Source organism: Symphalangus syndactylus, chromosome 6 (genome assembly GCF_028878055.3).
Source record: "Symphalangus syndactylus isolate Jambi chromosome 6, NHGRI_mSymSyn1-v2.1_pri, whole genome shotgun sequence".
In the NCBI taxonomy this organism is placed as follows: Eukaryota; Metazoa; Chordata; class Mammalia; order Primates; family Hylobatidae; genus Symphalangus; species Symphalangus syndactylus.
Window position 1 is genome coordinate 101,781,372 of NC_072428.2, and position 27,120 is coordinate 101,808,491.

Sequence of the window (27,120 nt, forward strand, 5' to 3'; positions counted from 1 at the left end):
CTGAATTAAATTAAACAACCTGGTTCTTTCAAAATAACTGGTTACCTAATTAAACCCTACTATTGCCTTAAACTTTGTAAACATATCTTAAACACTACTATGCTAAGATGGGGCAGAGGAATGAATTACTGATAAAATTCATAGTTAATTGAAAATGATATCAAAAACATTTTAATACTTTCCACCACATAATAAAATAAAAGCTGTGTGATTTGAGTTTTTACCTCCTTTTATGGGCCTGTTTAATTTCTGTAAAGGAGCTTTGAAATTAAGCAAAATAGAAAGGGAATAGTAATTTGGATAATCAGTCCCAAATAAATAAGAATTGCTAATTGCATTTCTTGTACACAACTGAGAGTAAATTCAAAAACTGAAAGTAAATTGGACATGATGCTCAGAGAGTATCCTTGAGCATGCGTAACTAAAATTAATCAGAATTTTAAATAAACTGAGGACTCCTAGACTTCTGAAGACGTGAATAAGGCTATTAGAACTCTCTTTCTCCTACTCATCCATTAGCAATGTCGGGAACAGTTCATAAAAGATTAATGTTTAAATGCTTAAGGATATACATTTGAATACCTTGAAAACACCAAGCAATGCTTTTTAAATTAATTGATAAGTCATTTTATACTTGTGATGTATACTTGGACTTTTTTGTAGTAACAAGCCAGACAATATCTATCTTTCTGAGAGATAATATGTGAAAGAATTGTAGAAGAAATGAGAAAGATGATTAGGAATCATGTATTGCTTCTTGAGACAGCAATTCTCTAGTAAGTGGAAACTCAGGCAAGCATCAGTGATGCAAAACAGATACATTTTACTCTTTACTTCATGGTTGAGAAGTGCCTGTAATTCACCTTTCAAATAAGAGGCAACATATATAGCATAATCCCACAGTATTATGAAATTTTGGAGGTGAAAGGGACCTTAATGTATTGGTAAGCTAATGCTCTATAACAAGCCATTCCCAAAACCCAGTGGTTTAAAACATTTATTATTGTTCACGCATCTACAGATTAGCTAAGGGTTGGCTGAGCTCATCTGGAGTGATTCTGTTCCATGTGTTTCTCATTCTCCATAAACCACAAACAAAATAATAATAATAATAGTATTTTTTTAAGTTGTCACTTGTTGAAGGCTTATAATGTGCTAAAAGCACTTTAAAATGTTATCTCCTTTACTTCTCACAAAAACATTATGAGGTAGGTACTACTAATATCCTAATTTCGCAGATGAGGAAACAAAGAAGGGATTTCCCCAAGCTCAAGGAGCTACTGTATGGTGAACCTGGAGCACACAAACGCAGGTCTACCTGACATTAAACTTTATGTTCTTAACCATTCGGTTATATTCTGTTTCATGAAATTTACTATCCCATTTTCGGAGAGTTCTAACAGCTAAGAAGTTACTCTTATATTCAATGAAATGATTTTCTCTATAACTTTTAATCACTGATCTTAATTTGGCCCTTGAGTACATGCAGGATAAAGATAATAATCATAAATTAAATGATATAGTAAAAGTGCCTGACAAACAGAATGTGTTCAACAAAAATTAATCCAAGTCAGCCCCACAATAGGCATAACAGTCGTTAATAAAATGTTCAACCGGGCAGGGCCAGAATTATTTGCAGTTTTACCCAGTTGGCACTTATCCTATTATACAGAAAACTATCCAACCTAGGATAAATACAATGTTTAAGTCCAGATATACTGTGTCTATAATATTTCCTTTATCTGTCAGCCTAGTAATCTTGTCAAAAAGGAAATGAGCCCTAGATTGAATAAGCAACAGACAATTAGAATTTAGAGGGGAGAGAGGAGGTAAGGGAACATTAAATAATGCTTTTTAAAATTAATCGGCATTTATTTTATTAATAAGCAAGCAGGCAAAACCTAGTAAATGTTGACTTTCTTTCTATTTGGAAAAAATTTAATTTGTTCAAAGGTAAACTTTTGTTTATATTATAGGTTTACCTAAGCTGATGAGAGAACTGAGTACATAATAACTATTGAGGATAATAAACTTGTTAAAAGATGATTTTCAAAATGGCAAAATACAAATATTAAATGAGCATATGTGAAAATTTTTATTTAACTCATTAATTAATGAAGGACCCTGTAAGATATTACAAGCTATTCAAAAAAGAATAGAAACAGTCATATGTAGGCAAGCAGGAATGTTGAAGTAAATGTGCTAATATGTGCAAAATAATAGATCCTATAGGTACTAAATTGTAATGTTTGGAATCATCTTTTCTATAGAGGGAAAATCAGTTGTATTTCTATGATAAAATTCATTAGCATGTCTATAGAAAAGAATAATTTGCATTTTACTGTCAGTCAATTTTTTACAACTTCCTGAGTCGTAAAGTAGCTCGGTCAAGGGCATCCAAAGCACAGGTTCCAACAGAATCAGATAACCTTACCTTGGAGAGTAAGCCAGACAGTGTCAGACATTCCAGAACACCCAGAATTGTGCCCATTCAAAATTCTTCACAATTCTTCCTGACAAAGTTTCTAGAAAAATATCAAGGAGAAAAACTGGGGGAAGTGCTGATTACATGAAAATTTACAATGGTTGAAACATTTTACAATTTTTTAAAAACACATTATTTGAGACTCTTTGAGAAAAAAGATAATCCCGGAAAACCATGAAATCATTTTTTTAAATTTTCTTGTCACATCCTTCAAATAAACCTGTTAATCATGATATACAAGGTCAGATGGAAACTGAAAAAAGGAAAAATTAACGTTTCTAAATATACCCTCCCATTTGTCTGCCAAAATTGTATTTTAAAGTAGTGTTATATAATTAATGATATTTTATATTTTCAGGTGATTGCTAACAAGCCAAAGAAAAAAATTTCCCTGATCATTTTGAAACTAAAAAAATCATTGATTGAATGAACTAGTAATATTTTATTTAGCATTTCCATATATCTAGAGTGGTAAGAATTTCTATGTCAGCTCTGTCCTCTGCATTGACAAATCAGAAGGTCCTGAATCCTGTTTACTCTGTTATGAGATCATAAAAAAGAAAGTAAAAGTCAATTGCTCTCCACTGAAAATCCTAGAATTGAGAATCAAGGAATAACCTTCTCTTCCAACCAAAGTCCCTGTGTGACTAAAGATCAGTGTAATTTTAAAATGTGGCAACTTGTATATTAAAATATCATACAGAATTTTTAAAAATCTTTTATTGAGATTCAAAAATAGACAAAGAAAATATAATAATGGCTAATAAGCACATAGAAAGATGTTCAACATCACTGGTTATTAGGGAAATGCAAATCAAAATCACAATAAGACACTACTTTACATCCATCAGAATGGTTATTGTTTCTTAAAAATTGAACACACTAGGCATTAGTGAGTGTCTTACTTCATTTTGTGCTGCTGTAATGAAATACCGCAGACTGGGTAATTTATAAAGAACAGAAATTTATTATCTCACAGTTCTGGAGGCTGAGCAGTTCATGATCCAGGGACTGGCAAGTTAGGAACTGGTCTCTCTGCTTCCAAGATAGTGCCTGGAATGCTGAGTTCTCTGGAGAGGAAAAACGTGGTTTCCTCAACTGACAAACAGGCAGGAGAGAGAGAGAACCCACTCCTGCAGGCCTGTTTTATAGCAGCATTAATCCATTCACAAGGGTGGAGCCTCATGACTTAAACACCTCCCATCATGCCCTATCTCCCAACTGTTGCATTGGAGATTAAGTTTCAACATGAGTTTTGGAGTGGACAAAAACATTTAAACCATAGCAATAAGGATGTAGAAAAATGAGAACCATCACATATTGCTGGTAAAAATGTAAAATGGTGCAGCCACTATGGAAAACAGTGTGGCAGCTCCTCAAAAAGTTAAACATAGAATTACCACATGATCTAGCATTCTACTTCTAGGTATATACCTAAAATAATTAAAAGTAGGGGCTCAAACAGATGCTTGTACAGCAATGTTCATAGCAGCATTATTCACTGATAGAATTTAAGACACTCTACCCCAAAATACCTATTTAAGCTGAAAGAATTTGAGAAAACTGCAGAATCAGGAAGGTCACCCTCACATTACTCCACCCTTCTTTCCTGAAGCAGGTCATAAAACTTAGGAAGGATTTTCTGACCTTCCCTTGAAGCAGATCATAGCACCTTCATGTGAGAGGTGCCCTCTTTAATACCTGGATAAAGCAGCCAAAGACAGAGACACCAAGAATCTGAACAGGCAGACCTTGCTAAGTTTCCCCAAATTCATTACTGGTAGATTATACCCACTATGTCCAAGTCCATTTCTCCACGTCTATCCATTTATTCATTAAACTTGGCATAAAAGTTCACATGTTTAATCTGCTTCTTTGGGTCTTCATTGCCTTATGCAGGCTCCCATGTCACATAAAACTTATATTGAAGAAATTCATATGCTTTACTCTTGTTGATCTGCATTTCAGCCATGAACCTGGGATGAGTGAGGAAATACTTCTCTTCCCCTATATCGCAATAGCCAACAGGTAGAAGAAACCCAAATGTCCATCAACAAACGAATGGATAAACCAAATGTGGCATATACATATAATTAAATATTATTCAGCCTTAAAAAGGAATGAAATTTTGATACGTGCTACAACACGGATGAACGTTGAAAACATTAAGTGAAATAAGCCAGACTCAAAGGGACACATATTGTGTAATTTCACTTATATGAAGTACCTAAAATAGTCAAACTCATAGAGACAGAAAGTAGAATAGAACTTTTCAGGGACTGAGAGGAATACGGACAGGGAGTTATTGATTAATGGGCATAGTGTTTCTGTCTGGGATGATGAAAGACTTCTGGAAATGGAGAGTGGTAATGGTTGCACAACGATGCAAATGTACATAATGCCACTGAATCATACACTTAAAAAAGGTTAAAATGATAAATTTTATGTTATGTATATGTTACCACAATGAGGAAAAAATCATTGGTTGGAAGTCAAGAATATTTTAAAGCTTTTTCAGAGCTCCAAGTGTTACAGGAAAGGGATCCCGATCCAGATGCCAAGAGAGGGTTCTTGGATCCCGGGCAAGAAATAATTCAGGGCGAGTCTGTAGAGTAAAGTGAAAGCAAGTTTATTAAGAAAGTAGAGGAATAAAAGAATGGCTACTCCACAGACAGAGCAGCCCCAGGGCTGCTGGTTGCCCATTTTTATGGTTATTTCTTGATGATATGCTAAACAAAGAGTGGATTATTCATGCCTCCCTTTTTTAGACCATACAGGGTAACTTCCAGATGTTGCCATGGCATTTGTAAACTGTCATGGTGCTGGTGGGAGTATAGCAGTGAGGACAACCAGAGGTCACCCTCTTTGCCATCTTGGTTTTGGTGGGTTTTAGCCAGCTTCTTTAATGCAACCTGTTCTATCAGCAAGGTTTTTATGACCTCAATCCTGTGCCGTCCTCCTATCTTATCCTGTGACTTAGAATGCCTTAGCCATCTGGGAATACAGTGATGCTGCGGGAAGTCAGGGACCCTGAACGGAGGAACCGGCTGAAGCCATGGCAGAAGAACATGGATTGTGAAGATTTCATGGACATTTATTAGTTCCCCAAATTAATACTTTTATAATTTCTTATGTCTGTCTTTACTGCAATCTCTGAACATAAATTGTGAAGATTTCATGGACACTTATCACTTCCCCAATCAATACCCTTGTGATTTCCTATGCCTGTCTTTACTTCAATCTCTTAATCCTGTCAGCTGAGGAGGATGTGTGTCGCCTCAGGACCCTGTGATAATTGCGGTAACTGCATAAATTGTAGAGCATGTGTGTTTGAACAATATGAAATCTGGGCACCTTGAAAAAAGAGCAGGGTAACAGCAATGTTCAGGGAATAAGGGAGATAACCTTGAACTCTGTCCGCTGGTGAGCCAGGTGGAACAGAGCCATATTTCTCTTCTTTCAAAAGCAAATGGGAGAAATATCGCTGAATTCTTTTTCTCAGCAAGGAACATCCCTGAGAAGGAGAATGTGCCCCTGAGGGTGGGCCTCTAAAATGGCCCCCTTGGGTGTGGCCATCTTCTATGGTCGAGCTGCAGGGATGAAATAAGCCCCAGTCTCCCATAGCGCTCCCAGGCTTATTAGGACGAGGAAATTCCCTCCTAATAAATTTTGGTCAGACCAGTTGCTCTCAAACCCTGTCTCCTGATAAGATGTTATCAATGACAATGGTGTCTGAAACTTCATTAGCAATTTTAATTTCGCCCTGTTCCTGTGGTCCTGTGATCTCGCCCTGCCTCCATTTGCATTGTGATATTCTATCACCTTGTGAAGTACGTGATCTCTGTGACCCACACCCTATTCATACACTCCCTCCCTTTTGAAAATCACTAATAAAACTTGCTGGTTTTACGGCTCAGGGGGCATCATGGAACCTACCGACATGTGATGTCTCCCCTGGACGCCCAGCTTTAAAATTTCTCTCTTTTGTACTCTATCCCTTTATTTATCAAACAGGCCGACACTTAGGGAAAATAGAAAAGAACCTATGTAAAATATCGGGGGTGAATTTTGCCTGATATCTGGCTGAATTTTCCCCGATACAGCCCAGTATGTTTCAGCCTTATTTTACCCAGCTCCTATTCAAGATGGAGTTGCTCTGGTTCACATGCCTCTGACACAAGCACTCCAAACTGGTTTCCATTTCAATTTTCTCTCATTATGTTATTTAATTAATAAGCATTTATTAAGAGCTTTTTTTGCTAAACACTGTACTAGGCACAGCAAAAAAATTCAAAATAATAAGATCTTTTTTTCTCTGAAATCCATCATTTAGCTCTTCCTAAATTGGGATTTAAGGAAAGCTGTTTCTTTTTTTATGGTTTTGTTTCTCTTTGTTGGGATGGGTTGTTCATAGGTGTGCTGAAGGGAAAAACATTTTTCCTCTTTGCAAATAAATGAGTGCTTAATTATTAAACAAAGTTAAATGGATTTTTTTAACTGTGAAGGCTTCCCATAACCTTTAAAATGCTAATGTATTTTTTGAATCTACAAGACTGGATTTAGTAAGTGGCATTCCTAAGCTTATTTGATCAAGAATTCTTTGTCTCTCAGAGCCCAATTAATTAACATCTCCCTTTGTACTGTGGCTATAGAAGTTGAGCTATGTGGTGGATTCTTTTTATACTGGGCTAAATGTATTATACAATCTGTAATTATGGTATAAATGTGTATTTTGTTTTATCCCTATGTGTTCTAGAATGTGAGTATGATTTTAAAAGCATTTTTAAATTTTAAAATGTAGATTAAACATTAGAGACAATAAAGTCATTATAATTTCTTACCTCAATTTACCATTCTTTTTCTCCTTTAGATAGCACTTATTTTTCTGGAAAAAGGGATATTCTTGTTTTGGGGAGAAGGATTTGCTAATGGAGATTTTGCAGAAAACTGTGATGCTGACTGTGATAGGTAACTTGTGAGCATTTTTAATAAGAAGAAACATAGAATGCCAGTCCTTATTCTTTTCTTGATAAAAGAATTCCTACCAAATTGTATCCAATCAATAGCTTTAAGGACTTGTGATTTTCTCTCTGCCTTTGAATAATTGCAAATTTTTGATGCTAATTCTTACTCCATAAGTTTAAACATGTCTCTATTTTTCCCATTACTAAACTGATACTTTAAGTCACAACCTACAATAATATGCAGACAATCCCTGACTTACGATGGTTTGACTTATGATTTTTTGACATTATTATGATGTAAAAGTGAGATGCATTCAGTAGAAATACTGTTGTACCCATACAACCATTCTGTCTGTTTTTCACTTTCAGTATACAGTATTCAGTAAATTATGTGAGACATTCAATCCTGTATTATAAAACAAGCTTAGTGTTAGATGATTTTGCCCAACTGTAAACTAAAGTAAGTGTTCTGCGCATGTGTAAGGTAGGCTGGGCTATGTTGTGATGTTTGGTAGGTTAGATATAATAATGCGTTTTTGCCTTACAATATTTTCAACTGTTGAATATTTATTGGGACATATCCCACATTGTATGAGCATCTGTGTTCCTGCATCCTCCACATATTCTTTTTTTTTTTTTTTTTGAGATGGAGTCTCACTCTGTTGCCCAGGCTGGAGTGCAGTGGCATGATCTTGGCTCACTGCAACCTCCACCTCCCCTGTTCAAGTGATTCTCTTCCCTCAGCCTCCCAAGTAGCTGGAATTACAGATGTGCACCACCACACCTGGCTAATTTTTGTATTTTTAGTAGAGACGGGGTTTTGCCATGTTGGCCAGGCTGGTCTCAAACTCCCAACCTCGGGTGATCCACCGACCTCTGCCTCCCAAAGCGCTGGGATTACAGGTGTGAGCCACCATATCCAGCCCTACATATATTCTTAATTTTGTGCTGTTCCTTCAAAATTAAACACAGTAGAACAATTTAAGTAAAGCTAAAGATATACTAAATTTGAGCCTATTTCATAATTTTAATATTGGTCTCAGTTATATTTTCATTAGTAGTATCATTTTCATATGTCTAAAGTATCAGGTAAAATGCATTAGAATATTTAAGTAATTGCACAGGCATTACAAAGGAATAAAAATGATAAAATTGCCAAGATCAACCAGCTGGCCATCAGGCAGAAGCACCCCGTGATGCTGTGAAATACTTGGTTATTGGTGAAGGATGAAAGTCTAGATCAGCATAGGAAAGAGAATTGTTACGTGTACGTGTACGTGTACACTGGATGGAGGTGCCAGTTGTTTGCAAGTCAAGCATTCTAAAGCCTAGGACTGCCTGAATTAGAGCAACAAATAACAAAGTATCAGAGTTCAAGGATTAATTCTGACCAGATGATTTTGGAAAACTTCCTGGAGGAGAACACATTGGGCTGGGTTCTGAAGAATAAATAGGATTCCCACAAATTTTTCCAGACTGAGGAGAGAGGCTAAGATGTGCAAATACAGGGTCTATCTAGGAGTGCAAAGTATAGAGTGCATAAGGGATAGTGAAGTAAATGAAACGAGAAAAAATTATTGAGGCCAGATCATTAGTACTAACAAATTTAGACTTTATTCTCTAAGTAACTGAGAGCTGAGGAAAGTTTTTGAGCAGAGGGCATGATTTGGTTTCAGAACAATTACTCTGGTGGGCCCATAGGGAGTAGATGAGACTGGAATGAGGCAGGGAAGCTAATTAGGATGTTATAATTGTCTAGCAAGAAAAGATGAACACTTGATTGACTGGAAAGGAAACAATAAATAGGAGAAATTTTGAAAAAAATTAACTGAGCTTGGTGAATAAATCAATTAGAAATCCCTTTGGATGTAAGAAACAGAATTCCTTTTGAACAGAGTTGAACATATAGAGCCATACTTTACTCAAGTAGATGCAGATAGGTGGCTGCTGGTGTTGGTGCAGAAGCTTGACAATACCAGTGCCATCATTTCTCAGCTCTCTTGGTTTTTCTTTCAGGTTGTTGAACAACCGTCTCCTCCACGGCCTACTTGAGTGAGTGATTGGCTGGAGCTGAGTCACATGGCAGCCTCTAGCTACAGTAGAGGCTAGGAAGGTGGGGAATAGAAGTGTCTTGATCACCTGAGACTGATCATGGTCCGTAACTATGGCCTGATCACACTGTCCTTTTGAAAAAAGATTATTAGCATGGAGTACATGGGCATTAGATATTAGGTGAACAATTAATACAGTTTGCTACAGTAACTAATTGGATATCGGAGTGCAGTGGGTTGAATAGTGTCCTTCCAAAATTCCTGTCCACCCAGAACATTAGAACATTACATTATTTAAAAATGTGTGTTGCAGATACAAATAAATTAAGGATCATGATGAGATCATACTGGATTAGGGTGGAACATAAATCCAAAAAGACTGTCTTATAATTACCAAAGATAAACAAAGACAGATACTATTCAAGTGCTAAAGACAGGTTTTTTTTTTTTTTGTCTTTTTTTTTGAGACAGAGTTTTGTTCTTGTTGCCCAGGCTGGAGTGCAACGGTGCGATCTCAGCTTACTGCAACCTCCACCTCCCAGGTTCAAGTGATTCTCCTGCCTCAGCCTCGCAAGTAGCTGGGATTGCAGGCATGCACCATCACACCTGGCTAATTTTGTATTTTTAGTAGAGATGGGGTTTCACTATGTTGGTCAGGCTGGCTGGTCTTGAACTCCTGACCTCAGGTGATCCACCTGCCTCAGCCTCCCAAAGTGCTGGGATTATAAGCATGAGCCACCATGCCCTGCCTAAAGACAGGATTTAATTAGTAATTAACTACTGCAAAAGGGAAGAGAGTCCAGTATAAACTGAACTCAACTTTGATTTATTTTAAAGAGAGAATGAGAGAATAGGAAAGAGGAACGGTGGGGACCAGAGTCAGGGAGTGGAAATTTACAAAAAGTGAGAAGACCAGCATCTTAGTCTGTTTTGTGTTGCTATAACAAAATATCACAGACCAGGTAATTTATAAAGAAAAGAAATTTATTTAGCTTATGGTCCTGCAGGCTGAAAAGTCCAAAAGCACAGTGCCAGCATCTGGCAAGGGCCTTCATGCTGAATGATAACATGGTAGAAAGCATCACATGGTGAAAGAAAGCAAGAGAGTTTATATACAACTTCAAGTCGCTTAAATAATCAACATTATTCCATTAGTGAAGGTGGAGTATCCGTGACCTAAGTAACCCCCATATGGCCCCAACTCCCAAAACTGTTGTATTGGGATTAAGTTTCCAACACATGCACGTTGGGGGACACATCTAAACCATAGCAGTGAGTTGGCCCACATAAAATCATCTGAGTTTGCTAACTGGTAGTGGTCAAAGTGAGGCTCCTACCCTCCCATAGAGACAAAAAGACAGGGGCCCTATCTTCAGGTGTTGGCCAGAACAAACAATATGTTTTTTGGGCAGCCTTGAGCTTTCCCAAGCAGGAACTTAAAGAGATTGGAGTAGTGATACTAAGGATGAGAACTTGAGCTGTCAGAAACTATGCTAATGTTTGTTCAGTCTTTTAATGAGAATGGAGGAGGAGGCCAGGCATGATGGCTCACACCTGTAATCCCAGCACTTTGGGAGGCCAAGGCAGGTGGATTGCTTGAGCCCAAGAGTTTGAGACTAGCATGGGCAACATGGTGAAACTCCATCTCTAAGAAAAATATAAAAATTACCTGGTGTGATGACCCATACCTGTGGTCCCAGCTACTCAGGAAGCTGAGAGGACAGGATCACTTGAACCTGGGAGGCAGAGGTTGCAGTGAGCTGAGATCGCACCACTGCACTGCAGCCTGGGTACCAGAGTGAGACACCATCTCCAAAAAAAAAAAAAAAAAGAAAAGAGAGAGAGAGAGAATGGAGGAATGGAGGAGGGACATTGTCGTAAGAGACAAAGTTAAGAAGGCTATGTGAAAATGAAGGCAGAGATTGGAGTTATGCTGCTACAAACCAAGAAATGTCAGAAGTCATCAGAAGCTGGAAGAGACAAGGAAGGATCCTCCTCTAGAACCTTTGGAAGGAGTGTGGCTCTGGTGACACCTTGATTTCTAATTCCTGGCCTCCTGAACTGTAAGAGAATAAATTTCTGCTATTTTAAGCCACTCAGTTTATGACAATTTGTTATAGAAGCCCTAAGAATCTATTATATGGGGTGAAGGAGACGGGGAGGTATCTAAGCATAAAAGCATAGGAGAGGATATTGACAGGGCTCAGAACATGATACCCCAAAGTATGGCGCCCTGGGATGCTGAGTACTTTGAACTGAAGGACATTGGAAGGGCCTCAGAAGCAACCATTTCTCACTCTCCTGTCTAACCATTTCTCACTCTCCTGTCTCTCATCCTTTTTTCTCCTCCAAGTGAGTCATAGAAATCAGAATCCCTCTTCCCCAAGATGGGTTATAGAATCTAGAACCCTTCTCCCACAAAACAAGCCATAAAACCTGGAAAGATAACTCTCTATCTTCTCCCTTGAAGACCCTCATTCCAGAAGGGCCTTGCTTCATTCTGGGAGGAAGGAATGCTACATGGAGAGACCAAGAAGAATCTAAACAGACAGGTATTACTGAGTTTTCCCCTGCAGTCTATTACCATTCCATCATACCCTTTTAGCCAATAACATTTCTACATGGCTGTCCATTCTTCATAGAATCCAAGCATAAAAACAGTTTTTTCCTTGGTCTTTGGGTCTTCATTTCTGAAGGCTCCTGTGTCACATTAAACTTTTTTTTTTTTCTTTGAGACGGAGTTTCTTGTTGCCCTGGCTGGAGTGCAATGGCACGATCTCAGCTCACTTCAACCTCTGCCTCCCAGGTTCAAGCAATTCACCTGCCTCAGCCTCCCAAGTAGCCGGGATTACAGGTATGCACCACCACACCTGGCTAATTTTGTATTTTTAGTAGAGATGGGATTTCTCCACGTTGGTCAGGCTGGTCTTGAACTCCCGACCTCAGGTGATCCACCTGCCTCAACCTCCCAAAGCGCTGGGATTACAAGTGTGAGCCACCACACCTGGACCATAAAACTTTGATTAAATAAATTTGTTATCCTTTTGTCTTCTTAATCTGTCTTTTGTTATAGGAGTGTCAACCATGACTCTTACAATGGGTGAGGAAAGGTATCACACTTTTCTGCTCCTACAATATTAATACCATGAGTAGAACATGTTGACTGTGAGACATTTGGGAAATATTCATATGAGGATGTTAGGCAAAAATTGGGGTTATGGATTTAGAATTGAGGAATGAAATAAGGAATAAAGAAACTGCAGGGAAAAGAAAAATAAACTTCACCAAACAATAGTTAACAACACAAGATAGAGTATAAGTTAGTATTTAATTGACCACTTGAACACAATTCTTTCCCTCTTATTTCCAAATTGTATTAGTGTGTGGCAGGAATAGAAGAAAAAGCTAGCATCACTGAGGGTTAATGAATTTGGCCTATAAGGGCAAATAAATATCTACAAACAAAGTTTGGAAAGAGTCATTAACAGGACTTTGATTTCCCATTTGCCTTAGTAGCAAATTTAGCAGCACTTTTTAAACTGCCTCATGGATTACTATCTCTATTAGTTTTTTTTAATAAAAAAACAATAAACACTATGCATGGTAGTGTTGTATCCTCAGTGCTTCTAATATAATTTCTTCCTATTTCTAGTATTATATTTATATCACTGCATTCTAATTATTATTCTGTCTCCCCCACTAGACTGTGAGCTTCTTAAAGGTAATGCACCGTTTTTATTAATATTTGTATTTCAATTATTTGACACAATATTCAGCACTTAAGCAATTTATGTAATAACTACTGGATGGATTGTAATAACAATAATAATTAAGGACGCAGATCTAGAGCTAGTTTAGTTGGGATAAATCCTGGTTTTACTGCTTATTTGTTTTGTGACCTTGTGAAATTACTAGACCTCTCTGTGCCCCAGTTTTTTCATCATAATGTGAAATAATAATAAGACCCTTGTTTTGGTCAATTTGGGCTGCTCTAACAAAAGTATTGTGTACTGACTGGCTTAAACAACAAACATTTAGTTCTCATAGTTCTGTGGGTGGGAAGTCCAAGATCAAGGTGCCAGCATATTCAGTATATAGTGAGGGTTCTTTTTCTGGTTAGCAGACAGCCTCCTTCTTTCTGTATCCTCACATGGCTGAGAGAAAGAAAGACCATCTCTCTGATGTCTCCTCTCATAAGGGCACTAATCCCATAGTGAAAGCTCCACCCTCATGACCTAATTACCTTCCAGAGGATCCATCTTCAAATATCATCACATTAAAATTAGGCTTTTAGCATTTGAATTTTGAGGGCATACAAACATTCAGTCCATAGCAACCCTCCTCAAAAAATTGTTGTGATAATTAAATAATCTATTTAAAGCACTTAGAAGATTGCTAGACATATGGTAAGTGCTCAATACACACATATATATTATTGAATTATTAAATAGAATAATGACTCTGGCATTCATTACCGCTATTCAATTTTGTCTTCCTTGTTATTTTATTTTCTTCCTGTGTAATTCCCTTGTGGCAATTTCATAATTGCTATACCTTTTTTTGTTCGACCCTCCAAATCTCATGTTCAAATTTGATCCCCATTGTTGGAGGTAGGGCCTAATGACAGCTGTTTGGGTCATGGGGGTGGATCCCTCACAAATATCTTGGTATTGTCCTCTGGTAATGAGTGAGTTTTCACTCTATTAGCTCCCATGAGAGCTGGTTGTTAAAAAGAGCCTGCACCGCCCCCTGCATTCTCTCTTGCTTCCTCTCTCACCATATGATCTCTACACATGCCAGCTCCCCTTTGCCCTCTGCCATGAGTGGAGGCAGCTTGAAGCCTTCATCGGAAACAGATGCTGGAGCCATGCTTTCTATACAGCCTGAAGAACCATGAGCCAATTTATTTATAAATTACCCAGCCTCAGGTATTCGTTTATAGCAACATAAATGAACTAAGACAATAATCTACAAATTCATTTACTTGATTACTGGCAAATTACTCCCATGAGAGTGAGGACCTTTTCTGTGAAGTTCTCTACCCATTCCTTGCCTAACACAGCATCTACACACAGCAGAGATTAGTAACAGTTTGTTAAAGGAGTAAATTGATCCACTTTTACCTTCTGTAAAGACCAATTTAAATCTTTCTTACATTGCTAACACTGAACCTCCTGGTTCGAAGTTAAAAAAAAGATAAGGTGCAGTAACAACAGAGTTTCAGGCAGATCTGGGAAAGAAAGATTTTCTATTTTTTAAATTAATTAATTAATTAATTAATTTATTGAGACAAATTCTCACTCTGTCACCCAGGCTACAGTGCAGTGGCATAATCTCGGCTCACTGCAACCTCCGCCTCCTGGGTTCAAGCGATTCTTCCACCTCAGCCTCTTGAGTAGCTGGGACTACAGGCACGTGCCACCATACCTGGCTAATTTTTGTATTTTTTAGTAGAGACGAGGTTTCACCATATTGGACAGGCTGGTCTCCTGACCTCATTATCCACCCCCCTTAGCCTCCCAAAGTGCTGGATTACCGACCTGAGCCCCTGTGCCCGGCCGATTTCCTATTAATTCTCAGCCTAACTACCTGAAAATAGGAAAATACCTTGCATCGCTACATTAATATACTCATTTTTATTGTCCCCTGTTTCTGAGAGTAACAACTTCAAATCTCCTACCTTCTTTCCTGACTTTGACTTCCTATACTGTCAGCTCTTCAGGGCAGTCTTGACATTGGAATAATAATAATAACATCATGTTCTTAGACAAAGACGGATCCACTCTCAGAAATCAGGTTAAAGGTTATTTTATGTGATTCTTTTTTGTTTTAATATGATTTATAAAGAGGGAGAGTCAATGTTGAAGAATCAGCTATTTTGAAATTGATCCTTCTACTGGAATACTAAAAGGTATTTGTGAAATGAACACGAATAATCTTTGTAACATTAAACATTGCAAAACCCAAATGCAAAATAGTCCTATTTAACATAAAGTCTTTCATATTGTTCTGTTCTGCCATCCTTCTATACATTTGCCCAGAGAGGACAGCAACAAGGAAAGAATATGTAAACACTTTAATCATTTCTAACTTACCATCTGTGACAATTCACCGTGCTGAAATCAGAAAGGATGGAATCACTTTTCCATTTCCTTAAGGTCACCAAGGACAGACAAGCTCAGGACATACTGTATTTGTCAGAAGCAAAAGAGATGACTGGTGAGGTGGCAGTGACAAATCTGTTCTAGGCTCAGCTCATTTTACTGAAGAATGTGTGTCCCCTTCTGACATTTATCAAAAGAAATTCAATTTTATAAAAAGAAGGATGTCAAATAATAGTACATTGCTAACACTCGTTTTGTTGCTGTCAGAAGGGTAGATGGGGGCAAAAAGGGAAAAGGGTGGATGGAAGAGAAGGTTATTCCAGCAAGAAACAAACAAGGTTATGCTAATAATACACTTATAGGCTTGAACATATTTCTAGTTAAAGCACCTATTTTTGAGATCCATCTTAGTGCCTGGTTCACACTTTAGAATACCAGTTTTCATTTCTTCCAGACAGAAGAAATGACACAAAGCAGGTTGATTTGTGTGTTTTATGTTTGTTTTTGGTTTTGTATTTTGTTATTGTTTGAGTGCCATTCTGCTGCACCAGGAAGGAAAGAAAGCTAATGAAACCTGGTAAAACCCCAGGTACAATGACATGCACCCTGTGGGCATGCAATCAATAGTTCTTATGGTGATGATGATGTTTTTCTCTGGCAAAAAAGGGTATTTTTGGGTCAAAAAAATAACCCAAAAGTTGTGACAGAGGTAACGGAAAAATAGAAGTCAGATTAAAATCAAAGGAAGAAATTCTATCAGGAGACTAATAATGAAGATGACAATATACTGTAACAAGTAATAGTGTTTTACCATACTGCATTAAAATATTGGATTAAGATACAAATTAAATCTTTTTCTCAGTGAGGGGTTTCTGCAGAACATAAACAATTAAGCTGCTTTCTGGAGAAGACAGGAAACTTGATTAACAGATCCAAAAAGACAGCATAGGAAGATGGGTTTAACACTAGGAGGTGAAACACCAACTGTTATCCAAATTGACTTTTTCTGAAACGTTGGATAATTTCAATCAAGGACTGAAATATACTGTTTTCTTTTTAAGCGTCAGTGTTCTCTGGCCTTAAACTAGTCGAAGGAGGTTCTTATTAAATAAATGCTACTGGTGCATATGTTCCAGTCACAGTCTCCTGAGGTGAGTATGGAGACATTACAGAAAATTGAACCATGAAATAAGGTTTTGTGTCTCTATACCAAAATTTCAAATATCTGGAGGTGTCCTAGCTCATGGTGGCTAAGCAGGTAGCTTGTGGGAGTACAGGAGGCTACAGGAGACGCCAGGAGTAAAATGACCTATTCTGAGTCCTGTAGTCTCTGTAAGGTGCCTATTTGATGCACTCTGAGACAGTCTTATTTAGAATAGGGACCCTCAGAAGCTGCTAAAATAAGTCAAAGAAACAAATACTTCTGTGCATTTTTCCCCACAAATAAGGGATTGTCCTAAGCCTCTAAGCATTAAACCAGGAATCCAGTAAAAACCAGGCTTATTGTACTCCAACCCCCAACTCACTTACTGTCTTAGAGATTTTCAGATACAAGGTGCAAAAAGTTATGTAGCATATTTTAAAATTTATCTGTTATCAAGTGCCTTTCATTGACCAAAAAAAATCAAATTCAATAGTACCTAAACAAGATCTTTCTGCTCCTTCTTGGAAGATTTTTAGAAGAATTAAAGTCATAGAGACAATCGTCTACATGCCATTAATATTGTCATCTTCATGTATTATTACCAGTATTATCACCAGCACAGCTTTCAAGGTTTGAAATTTTGCCTTGGGCTGGCCTTAACATTTGGACAAATCCTTTTTAAATATAGGGAATAAATAATAAATTAAAAAATAAAATACATTAATATGCAATTTTTTTTTTTGAGATGGAGTCTCACACTGTCGCCTGGGCTGGAGTGCAGTGGCGCCATCTCGACTCACTGCAACCTCCGCCTCCCAGGTAAAAGCAATTCTCTTGCCTCAGCCTCCCAAGTAGCTGGATTACAGGTGCCCACCACCACGCCCGGCTAATTTTTTGTATTTTTAGTAGAGATGGGGTTTCACCATGTTGGCCAGGCTGGTCTTGAACCCCTGACCTTGTGATTCTCCTGCCTTGGACTCCCAAAGTGCTGGAATTACAGGCGTGAGACACTGTGCCAGGCCAATATGCAAAATTTTAACCCTTTAAATTAGAGGTCAGGAAATTTTTTCCATTAACAGAGAGTAAAATATGTTCTGCTTTCCATTCCATACACTCTCATACAACTGATCAACTCTGCTGTTGCAGCACAAAAGCAGCCATAGACAATACAAAAACAAATAGGGGTGGCTGTGTTCCAATAAGATTTTCTTTACAATAACAGCATAAAACTTTGGCTTCAGGTCATAGTTTGTTGACCCCCACTTCATGTTATCACGTCCCCCCCACCCCCATTTCTTTCATTCACCTTCTATCACAGAGTCACAGCTTTGCACTCACAGTGTAGCCAAGTTGTAGCTACAGACCAAACACTGTAAAGAAATACTTCCGGGGAACTTGAGAATCAGTTAAAACTTCGTGCTAAATCATGAGTGAAATATACTCGGAAACGCAGTTAACAACACATTCCCCAACCTGCTTACTGGGCCATCTTTCTAAAAATGCAAATTTATCCTTCACCTCCCTAGCTTAAAATGTTTCACCTGCAACAGAAAGCCCTGGCTCTTTAGGTTTTCACAATAGGCTTTTTTTTTTGAGACGGAGTCTCGCTCTGTCGCCCAGGCTGGAGTGCAGTGGCACAATCTCGGCTCATTGCAAGCTCCGCCTCCTGGGTTCACGCCATTCTCCTGCCTCAGCCTCTCCGAGTAGCTGGGACTACAGGCGCCCGCCACCACGCCCAGCTAATTTTTTTGTATTTTTAGTAGAGACGGGGTTTCACCGTGGTCTCGATCTCCTGTCCTCGTGATCCACCCGCCTCGGCCTCCCAAAGTGCTGGGATTACAAGCGTGAGCCACCGTGCCCGGCCCACAACAGGCTTATTTAAGGCTGGTCCTGCTTTCTTCCCCTCCTTATTTCTTCTCATCCCTTCCTTCTCATATTCTATGCTTCAGCTACACAGAAGGACTTATAATTTCCAGAATGATACCTGCTCCCTTACCTTTCAAACCATACACTTATTTTTTTTTTCTTCTTAGATGGAGTTTCACTCTTGTTGCCCAGGCTGGAGTGCAATGGTGTGATCTCGGCTCACCACAACCTCCACCCCCCCATGTTCAAGCAGTTGTCCTGCCTCAGCCTCCTGAGTAGCTGGGATTACAGGTACCCGCCACCACACCTGGCTACTTTTTGTAGTTTTAGTAGAGAAGGGGGTCTCACCATGTTGGCCAGGCTGGTCTCGAACTCCTGATCTTAGGGAATCTGCCTGCCTTGGCCTCCCAAAGTGCTGGGATTACAGGTGTGAGCCACCACACCCAGCCAACCCATATACTTGTTACTCATTCTCCTTGAAGCACTTTTCCCCACACATCCCTGGCCTTGCCAACTCCTTGAAGGCTGAGCTTAGGTGTCTTAAGGACTTCAACTCTCAGACACTTCTGCATACCTGTGTTATAATATTTTTACTGCTGGCTGGGTGTGGTTGCTCACACCTGTAATCCCAGCACTTCGGGAGGCCAAGGCAAGAGGATCGCTTGAAGCCAGGCATTCAAGACAGCCTGGGCAACATAGCGAAACCCCATCTCTACCAAAAAATTAGAACTTAGCTGGGCATGTGGTACATGCCTGTACTGCCAGCTACTTGGGAGGCTAACATGGGAGAATCGCTTGAGCCCAGGATGTCAAGGCTGCAGTGACTCGTGATTGCATCACTGCACTCCAGCCTGGGTGACAGGGCAAGTTCATGTCTAATAATAATAATAATAATAATATTTTCGCCACTATCTACAGATGATTACTGGTGCAGATAAATTTAAAATTCTTCTTGGCCAAGCGGGTGGCTCACACCTGTAATCTCAGCACTTTGGGAGGCCGAGGTGGGCGGATTGCTTGAGCTCAGGAGTTCAAGACTAGCCTGGGCAACATGATTAAACACTGTCTCTACCAAAAATACAAAAACTTAGCTGGGCATGGTGGCACATATCTGTGGTCTCAGCTACTTGAGAGGCTGAGGTAGGAGGATTGCTTGAGCCCTGGGTAGTAGTGGGGAGGGTGGAGGTTGTAGTGAGCTGAGATTGTACTACTGCAATCCAGACTCCAGCCTGGGTGACAGAGTGAGATTCTGTCTCAAAAAATATATAAAAAATAAAGAATTTAAAATCCTTGAAAGCTGAAACTGCGTTTTCTTGTAAGCACATGATATCCCTCTTAGGGTCCTGCTCCCCCATTCCCCAAGCATGGAAATAAAGAAAAAATCTTGAGTCCCTTTAGGGGAAAATTCCAGGCACCCCACTATTCTTGAGAAATAAATAAATAAATATCCCACTAATCAATAAGGTAATAATAAGCTTAAACAATAGCCACCCAAGTAAGCTAGAGTCATAAAATGTTTGGTTCCCTATAAAAACTAAAGATAATGTCTTGACATATGTCCCTGAGTTGTTTTTCAGAAACCTGTACCTCCACAAGATGGAAAATGCTGACCACCGTCACACAGACCTCAAATAAGGGAGAACTGAGGACTGAACTCTAATCGTTGTCCCTTGTTCTAAATGTCTTCATGAGGGGCCTGGAGAGGGTCATCATGCCCATAGATCAAACCTTAACATTCCTTTCTTCTGACCCCAAGTTTTTAGACAAAGCATTGCTTCCCTAACCAATTGTAAATCAAATAATCTGTGAACCTCTCTATGACTTGTAAGCCCCCACTTCCAGATATTCTGCCTTTTGAGGCAAAACCAATGTATAACCTCCATGTATTGAATTACATATGATTTTGCCTGTAACTTCTGTTTTCCTGAAATGTACCCCTTCCTTTAAAAACCCTTGCTTGTAAGCCATGGGAGAGTTTGGGTCTTAAGTGTTAGCTGCCAATTCTCCTTGCTTGATACCATGCCGTAAATGCCTCACTTTCTCTCACTGCAAATCTCGGTGTCAATGTTTGCCTTTGCTGCACCAGGTGGGCCAACCAAAGTTTGGCTAGATAACACATGGTACCCGGCACGTTGAGAATAGTCCCTAATGCATATTAAATGAAGCCATCAATTATTTAATTTCTTTAATAAGCTTTTGGCGTTTCTACTTCAGAACATAACTTTAGTTATTCCCAGCTGTGGGAAATTTATTTTCATTTGCATATTGTCTATAAATGATACCCAAACAATTAATAGGAAAAAAATTATTAATCAGTTAAACAGGTAATTTAATATCAAACCATAGAGGAGAAAAAATAATTGTCTCTCTACCCTTCAGAGTTTGTAGCTGAGACTCTATAAAAACAGACAGGTTAACAGGAGAAAAATAAATAAAAGTTGAATAACATGTATACCTCCAGTATACATGGAAGGGATACTCAGGGAAATCTGAAAGAGTAAAATCTCCAGGCTAAATCTCAAGAGAAGATCTCAAAAGGGTTGTTTAAACTTCAGGCTTATACCATCCTTTGTTGTAACAAAAAGAGAAGTTTATTGGGAAAGGCTGATTATGGGAGATAGGAAGAGTACAGTACGCAAGAACAGTTTGTTATGCAAATTTAAGTCAGTCCCTTCTCCATTGATTAAGAGTATCTTGTGATTTAGTCATTCTCTTCCTGGTACTGAGAGAGAGACATCCTTACAAATAAAGATTTTCTTTTCTTTTCTTTTTTTTTTTTTTTTTTTTTTTTTTGAGACGGAGTCTAGCTCTGTCGCCCAGGCTGGAGTGCAGTGGGGCAATCTCGGCTCACTGCAAGCTCCGCCTTCCGGGTTCACACCATTCTCCTGCCTCAGCCTCTCTGAGTAGCTGGGACTACAGGCACCCGCCACCACGCCCAGCTAATTTTTTTCTGTATTTTTAGTAGAGACAGGGTTTCACCGTGGTCTCGATCTCCTGACCTCGTGATCCGCCCGCCTCGGCCTCCCAAAGTGCTGGGATTACAAGCGTGAGCCACTGCGCCCGGCCTAAAGATTTTCTTTATAGACATTAATTTCTCTTACAAAAGGGTAACTTCTACTCTAGTTTTCAGAGCTTCTTCTGTGTCTGCTGTTTCCCAAAATAATTCAGTTCAAAAAATTATATGTCAAAGAGGCTTATTTGGGGTGGTGTATTCTGGTCTTTTACAGTCACACTTTGAGATGATGTGTTCTGAGCCCCACCAATATAAAAAGCTTCTTAATTTGATTTAAAATTTTTTTCAGGTTGAAATTAGACATATAGCTTTATGTTGTCGTTATTGTTTTGTTTCTTTAGAGTGTCAACCTAAAAGGAAGAAGTTGAGGCAAAATTAATACATGTAGAGAGTTTCTTTGGGCCAAGCTTGCAGATTGCAACACAGGAGCACAGATTCAAGTTGCCCTGAATATAATCCAACAAGCAGTAGTTACAAGTGGATTTTTAAAGGCAAAAATGGGAGACACAGAGTGGGCTGATACAAAATTGCTTGTCAGGAATTCTCATTGGTTCATGGAAATGACACTGAGTAGTGATTGGCTATACATTTTTAGCTATAGGGTGTGGATTATAGTGTCTGGTGTGGCATTGTTAGCTTAATTTATAGCTACTTGTAGCAATAGCAAGCAGTTTCAAGAGATTAATATATAGGTCAAAGTGGGAAATAGGACATTATTGCAGTCTCATTTTAATGTCTCTTTGGGCCTGATAAGTATAGTCTTCTTTTTTTTTCTTTTTTGAGACAGGGTCTCACTCTGTCACCCAGACTGGAGTGCAATGGCACCATCTCGGCTCACTGCAAACTCCACCTCCCAGCCTCCCAAGTAGCTGGTACTATAGGCATGCACTACCATACCGTGCTAAATTTTTGTGTTTTTTTGTAGAGATGAGGTTTCACCATGTTGCTCAGGCTGATCTTGAACTCCTGAGCTCAAGCGAAAGAGACAATCTTAGGGCCACTTGCTGCATTATCTATCAGTATTAATAAAGCCACTTTACATTTACCCTATAAGTAGAAATATTTTCTCAACTAATCACTTAACAGCCAGGTTTTCTTTGAGAAGCAATTAAACATTTATGGGGTCTACAGAAGATATGAACAAATGCTATATAAAGACATCCCTAATAACAGACTATAGAAAAAAATTGTGCTTTAATGCATTATCCACATACAGCATGTCACTCTGGGTTACTAGATTTTAGCCTTTCATAATCTTTGAACTACTTTATGAGTCTTTGTAAGTTAAAAGTGACAAAGACCCTCCCCTTAGGCTCCTTTGAATCTTCTTTTTGACTAAGTCTCACCCTTGGTCTCATCCTTGCCCCACCTGGTCTAGTTTTAGCAAGAATACTGTTGAGTCAATAGGGCAAAAATCCCCTACCCCTGGTATGTGATCACTGTTGATGGCTGATCAGGTTCCTCTTCCTTCATCCTCTATATCTTATCACAGTGGGCTGCCTTCAGCAAGAATCCTAAGTCAGTGTAGCCATAATCCCCATAGCCTTGATGTTTCCTCTTAGTAATTTTCTCTCCTCTGATCTCCGCCCTTTTCCTTGGCCATAAATCCTCACTTTTTCTTGTTGTATTAAGAATGGGATTTCATTCTATGCTGAGATCTCTTTTTCCCTATTGCAATAATTCCTGAATAAAATTTGCTTTTATCACTTTAACTTTCTGTCTGGCTGTGGTTTGCTTTGACAATAGACAGGCATATTCTGTCTTACAGAGTGGAGTTCAATTGACTTCCCATCTCCTATGGGGGGAAAAAAAAACAGTTTTGCCTCTATTTGTAATTCCATTTCTTTACTCCATAGAAATGTGTGCCTTTGAATTTTCCTTTAAACCAATTATAATGTCTACCCGCCTTCCTTACTGAATGAGTAAAACATTTTAACACATGCTCATTTGTATACCCATATGACAGTCATGATCTTACCTTTTCTAGAAAATTATCTTTTAACAGTTTTGGAAGTTCCACTGAAATACCCAGTGGATTTACCTACCAAAGCCAGGTAACCTTTGCAGGCAGAGAAATGCACTTCATGGGCAGTGGAAGCTGAGGTAGATCTTTTCTTGGCTCACAGAAGTGAATCCAAGGTGGCAAGAGATCTTTGCTCACTCTGTTTTTCTCATTCTAATTCTCCACTATACTAATTTTACATTTTTGATTTTGGGTTGTTTACTGTCAGTAAGTTATTCCCCGTTGCGGGAAGTAATGGTTGGGAATTCACTTTTATGATCTGATTATTTGATGATTTCTGTAAATGAATTAATAGTTAATAGAGATCTCTGCTAGGTGAGAGATAGCAGAGAATCTAGTGTGTTAGTCTTTTCTGTTTATCTGTTTTCTATTTTGAGCTCTTGCAGAAACCAAATTAATGCTTTAAGAATTCAAGTTCAGCTGGGTGTGGTGGCTCACGCCTGTAATCCCAGCACTTTGGGAGGCTGAGGTGGGAGGATCACGAAGTCAAGAGATCGAGACCATCTTTGTCAACCTGGTGAAACCCCGTCTCTACTAAAAATACAAAAAAAAAAAAAATTAGCCGGGCGTGGTGGCACGTGCCTGTAATCCCAGCTACTGGCAAGGCTGATGCAGGAGAATGGCTTGAACCCGGGAGGCAGCGGTTGCAATGAGTGGAGATTGGGCCACTGTACTCCAGCCTGGGCGATAAGAACGAAACTCCGTCTCAAAAAAAAAAAAAGAATTCAAGTTCACATAATTTAGATAAATTTTTGGCAAATGAGACAAGCTTAATATTATTGGTTTAACAAAAAATACCTATGTCTTCTTTGATTTACTAGAGAATGAGAATAATATAATGTAGGTGCTTATGCTACTTGGATATGCTTTTCCTAATCTTAAACAGGTTAATAGATTGAATAAGCTTGCCTTATTTCTACTTCATGTTTAAGATGTTTACAAATATAAATTTATATTTACTCAGACTGAATCATTATTGTGATAAACTTTATTTCAACAATAATTATGTTTTGTGTATGTCAGCTTCAGGACAATTTTCAAGGTCTATAAGTAACTTAAAACTTTGGACCGGTGGTAAGTTGAGTTAATTAATGGAGAATCATTAGATAGACAGTGAGACAGTATCTCAAGATAGTAAGATAGAATACTCATTACTACTCATAATTTCAAGTTTATAGCCCTTTACTTATTATTTTCATGAGACTATCTCTTTGGGTCTGTAATGAATTTGCTGCTCATTTCTGTCACTTTTAGGAATGTATAAAAATGATACGTGTGGCTAAGGCAAGATGTATTGTGTGTATTCACAAGTTCTGCTAGTCTGCTGCAAAATGCTGGTGTGACAGTGAACAATTATCCACTCTCCAGGTCTCTCTGTGAAATAGAAGTGTGTTACTTTGGCTAAAAGTTATAAAGACTATGTGGCTTTGGCTATATTTAGGAGCCATAGTTTCTGACAAATACAGCTGTGTATTTCCATTTTTTGAGGAAAAGAGTAATTTTGTCCCAAAGGAGTGGAATATTTTTGGTCTCCAAACCCCCTTGTGCTCTTCAAGCTTATTGAGAACCACAAAGAAATAGAACTGCCTTTGAGATTTCCCAAAGGACTCACATAAAGTCACAAAGATTTGTTCTTTTACCTTCTAAAAACAGAGATGCTAAAAATAATTAGGCTCATGTAATATTATTAGGGCTAAAAATAAAAAAATGATACCGTAAAATATGGTGCCTTGACAAGCCTTTTTTTTTTTTTTTTTTTTTGGAGACAAGGTATCACTCTGTCACCCAGGCGGGAGTTCAGTGGCATGATCTCAGCTCACTGCAGCCTGACCTGCCAGGCTCAAGAGATCCTCCCACTCCAGTCTCCCAAGTAGCTGGGACCATAGGCACACGCCATCATGCCCGGCTAATTTTTGTATTTTTTGTAGAGACGGGGTTTTGCCGTGTTGTCCAGGCTGATCTTGAACTCTGTGCTCAAGCATCCTCCCACCTTGGCCTCCCAAAGTGCTGGGATTATAGGCATGACCCACCACACCCAGCCTCTTGACATGCTTTGAACTAAAAAACCAGCCTCAGAAACAAAGTCTCTCTGACCTTCTCCTACCCTCACCCTCTGTCCCCCCATCTCAGTCCTCTGCCTCTCCAAAAGCAGAGGGAGAGGCTTTCTCTGAAGTTCCCTTATGGAACTACAGAAAGTTCCTCCAGACAGAATGCAATTGTCTTAGGTCTTCTGCCTATAATCTCAGAAAACAAAGAAGGTTAACTTGCTGGAATGATGACTAGATTGGACACCATAACCAAAGCCCAGACAGACTTTTTTCTCCCAGGCCATTGTTTGTTCTTCTCCCCTAAACATCATTTACTTTTCCTCTAAAATTGCCTACATCCCCTACTCCCTCTCCCCTATGAAGAGAGTATTTAAACTTCAACCATCTGGCCCTTCTTTGGGTATCACACTTCGTGTGACTCCCATGCACTTGCACGTTAATAAATGTGTACGCCTTTTCTACTGTTCATCAGTCTATTGTCATTTTGTTTTATAGGCTCAAATTCCTGAACTCCCAGGGAGTGGAAGAAAACTTTCTTTCATCCCTATGGTGTTTTATTATTAATGAGTTACATAGAAACAGTTGTCGAATTAAAAAAGATACTTATGCTTCCCTAGATTAAATTTATATGGGTAAAATCATCACAAACATTTTACAAACTAAAATCCATATGTGAAGTTCCTAGAGATTTGTTAATGCCTTCACTGCCTATGACATGGTTCTATTTATCAGAGTTCAGGTGTAGCTCTGCCTGATAATAGACAATAGACAATAGTATACATTAGACAGTCATAATTTCAGTTATTTTTGGCATGCCAGCTTTGTTAAGATATAATTCACACACAACACAATTTAACCATTTAAACTATACAATTCAGCCAGGCATGGTGGCTCATGCCTGCAATCCCAGCACTTTGGGAGGCTGAGGTGGGAGGATTGCTTGAAATCAGGAGTTTGACATCAGCCTAGGCAATATAGGGAGACCTCCTCTCTACTAAAACATTTTAAAAATCAGCCAGGCGTAGTGGTACGTGCCTATCGCCCCAGCTACTTGGGAGATGGATTGCCTGAGCCTGGGAGATCAAGGCTGCAAGTGAGCCATGGTCATGCTACTGCACTCTAGCCTGGGAGACAAATCGAGGCTTTGCCTCAAAAAAAAAGTAATAATAATTAGGTGTATAATTAAATGGTTCTTAGTATATTCAGGTATGCAACCATCACCACAATCAATTTTAGAACATATTCTTCACTTCAAAAAGAAATCCTGTAACCATTAACAGTCATTCTGCATTTCCCCACTAACCACCAACCCAGATTTGCCTATTTGGGACATTTCATATAGATGGAATCATGCCATATGTGATCTTTTATAGCTGGCTTCTTTCCCTTAGCATAACATTTCAAGGTTCATTTACATTTTAC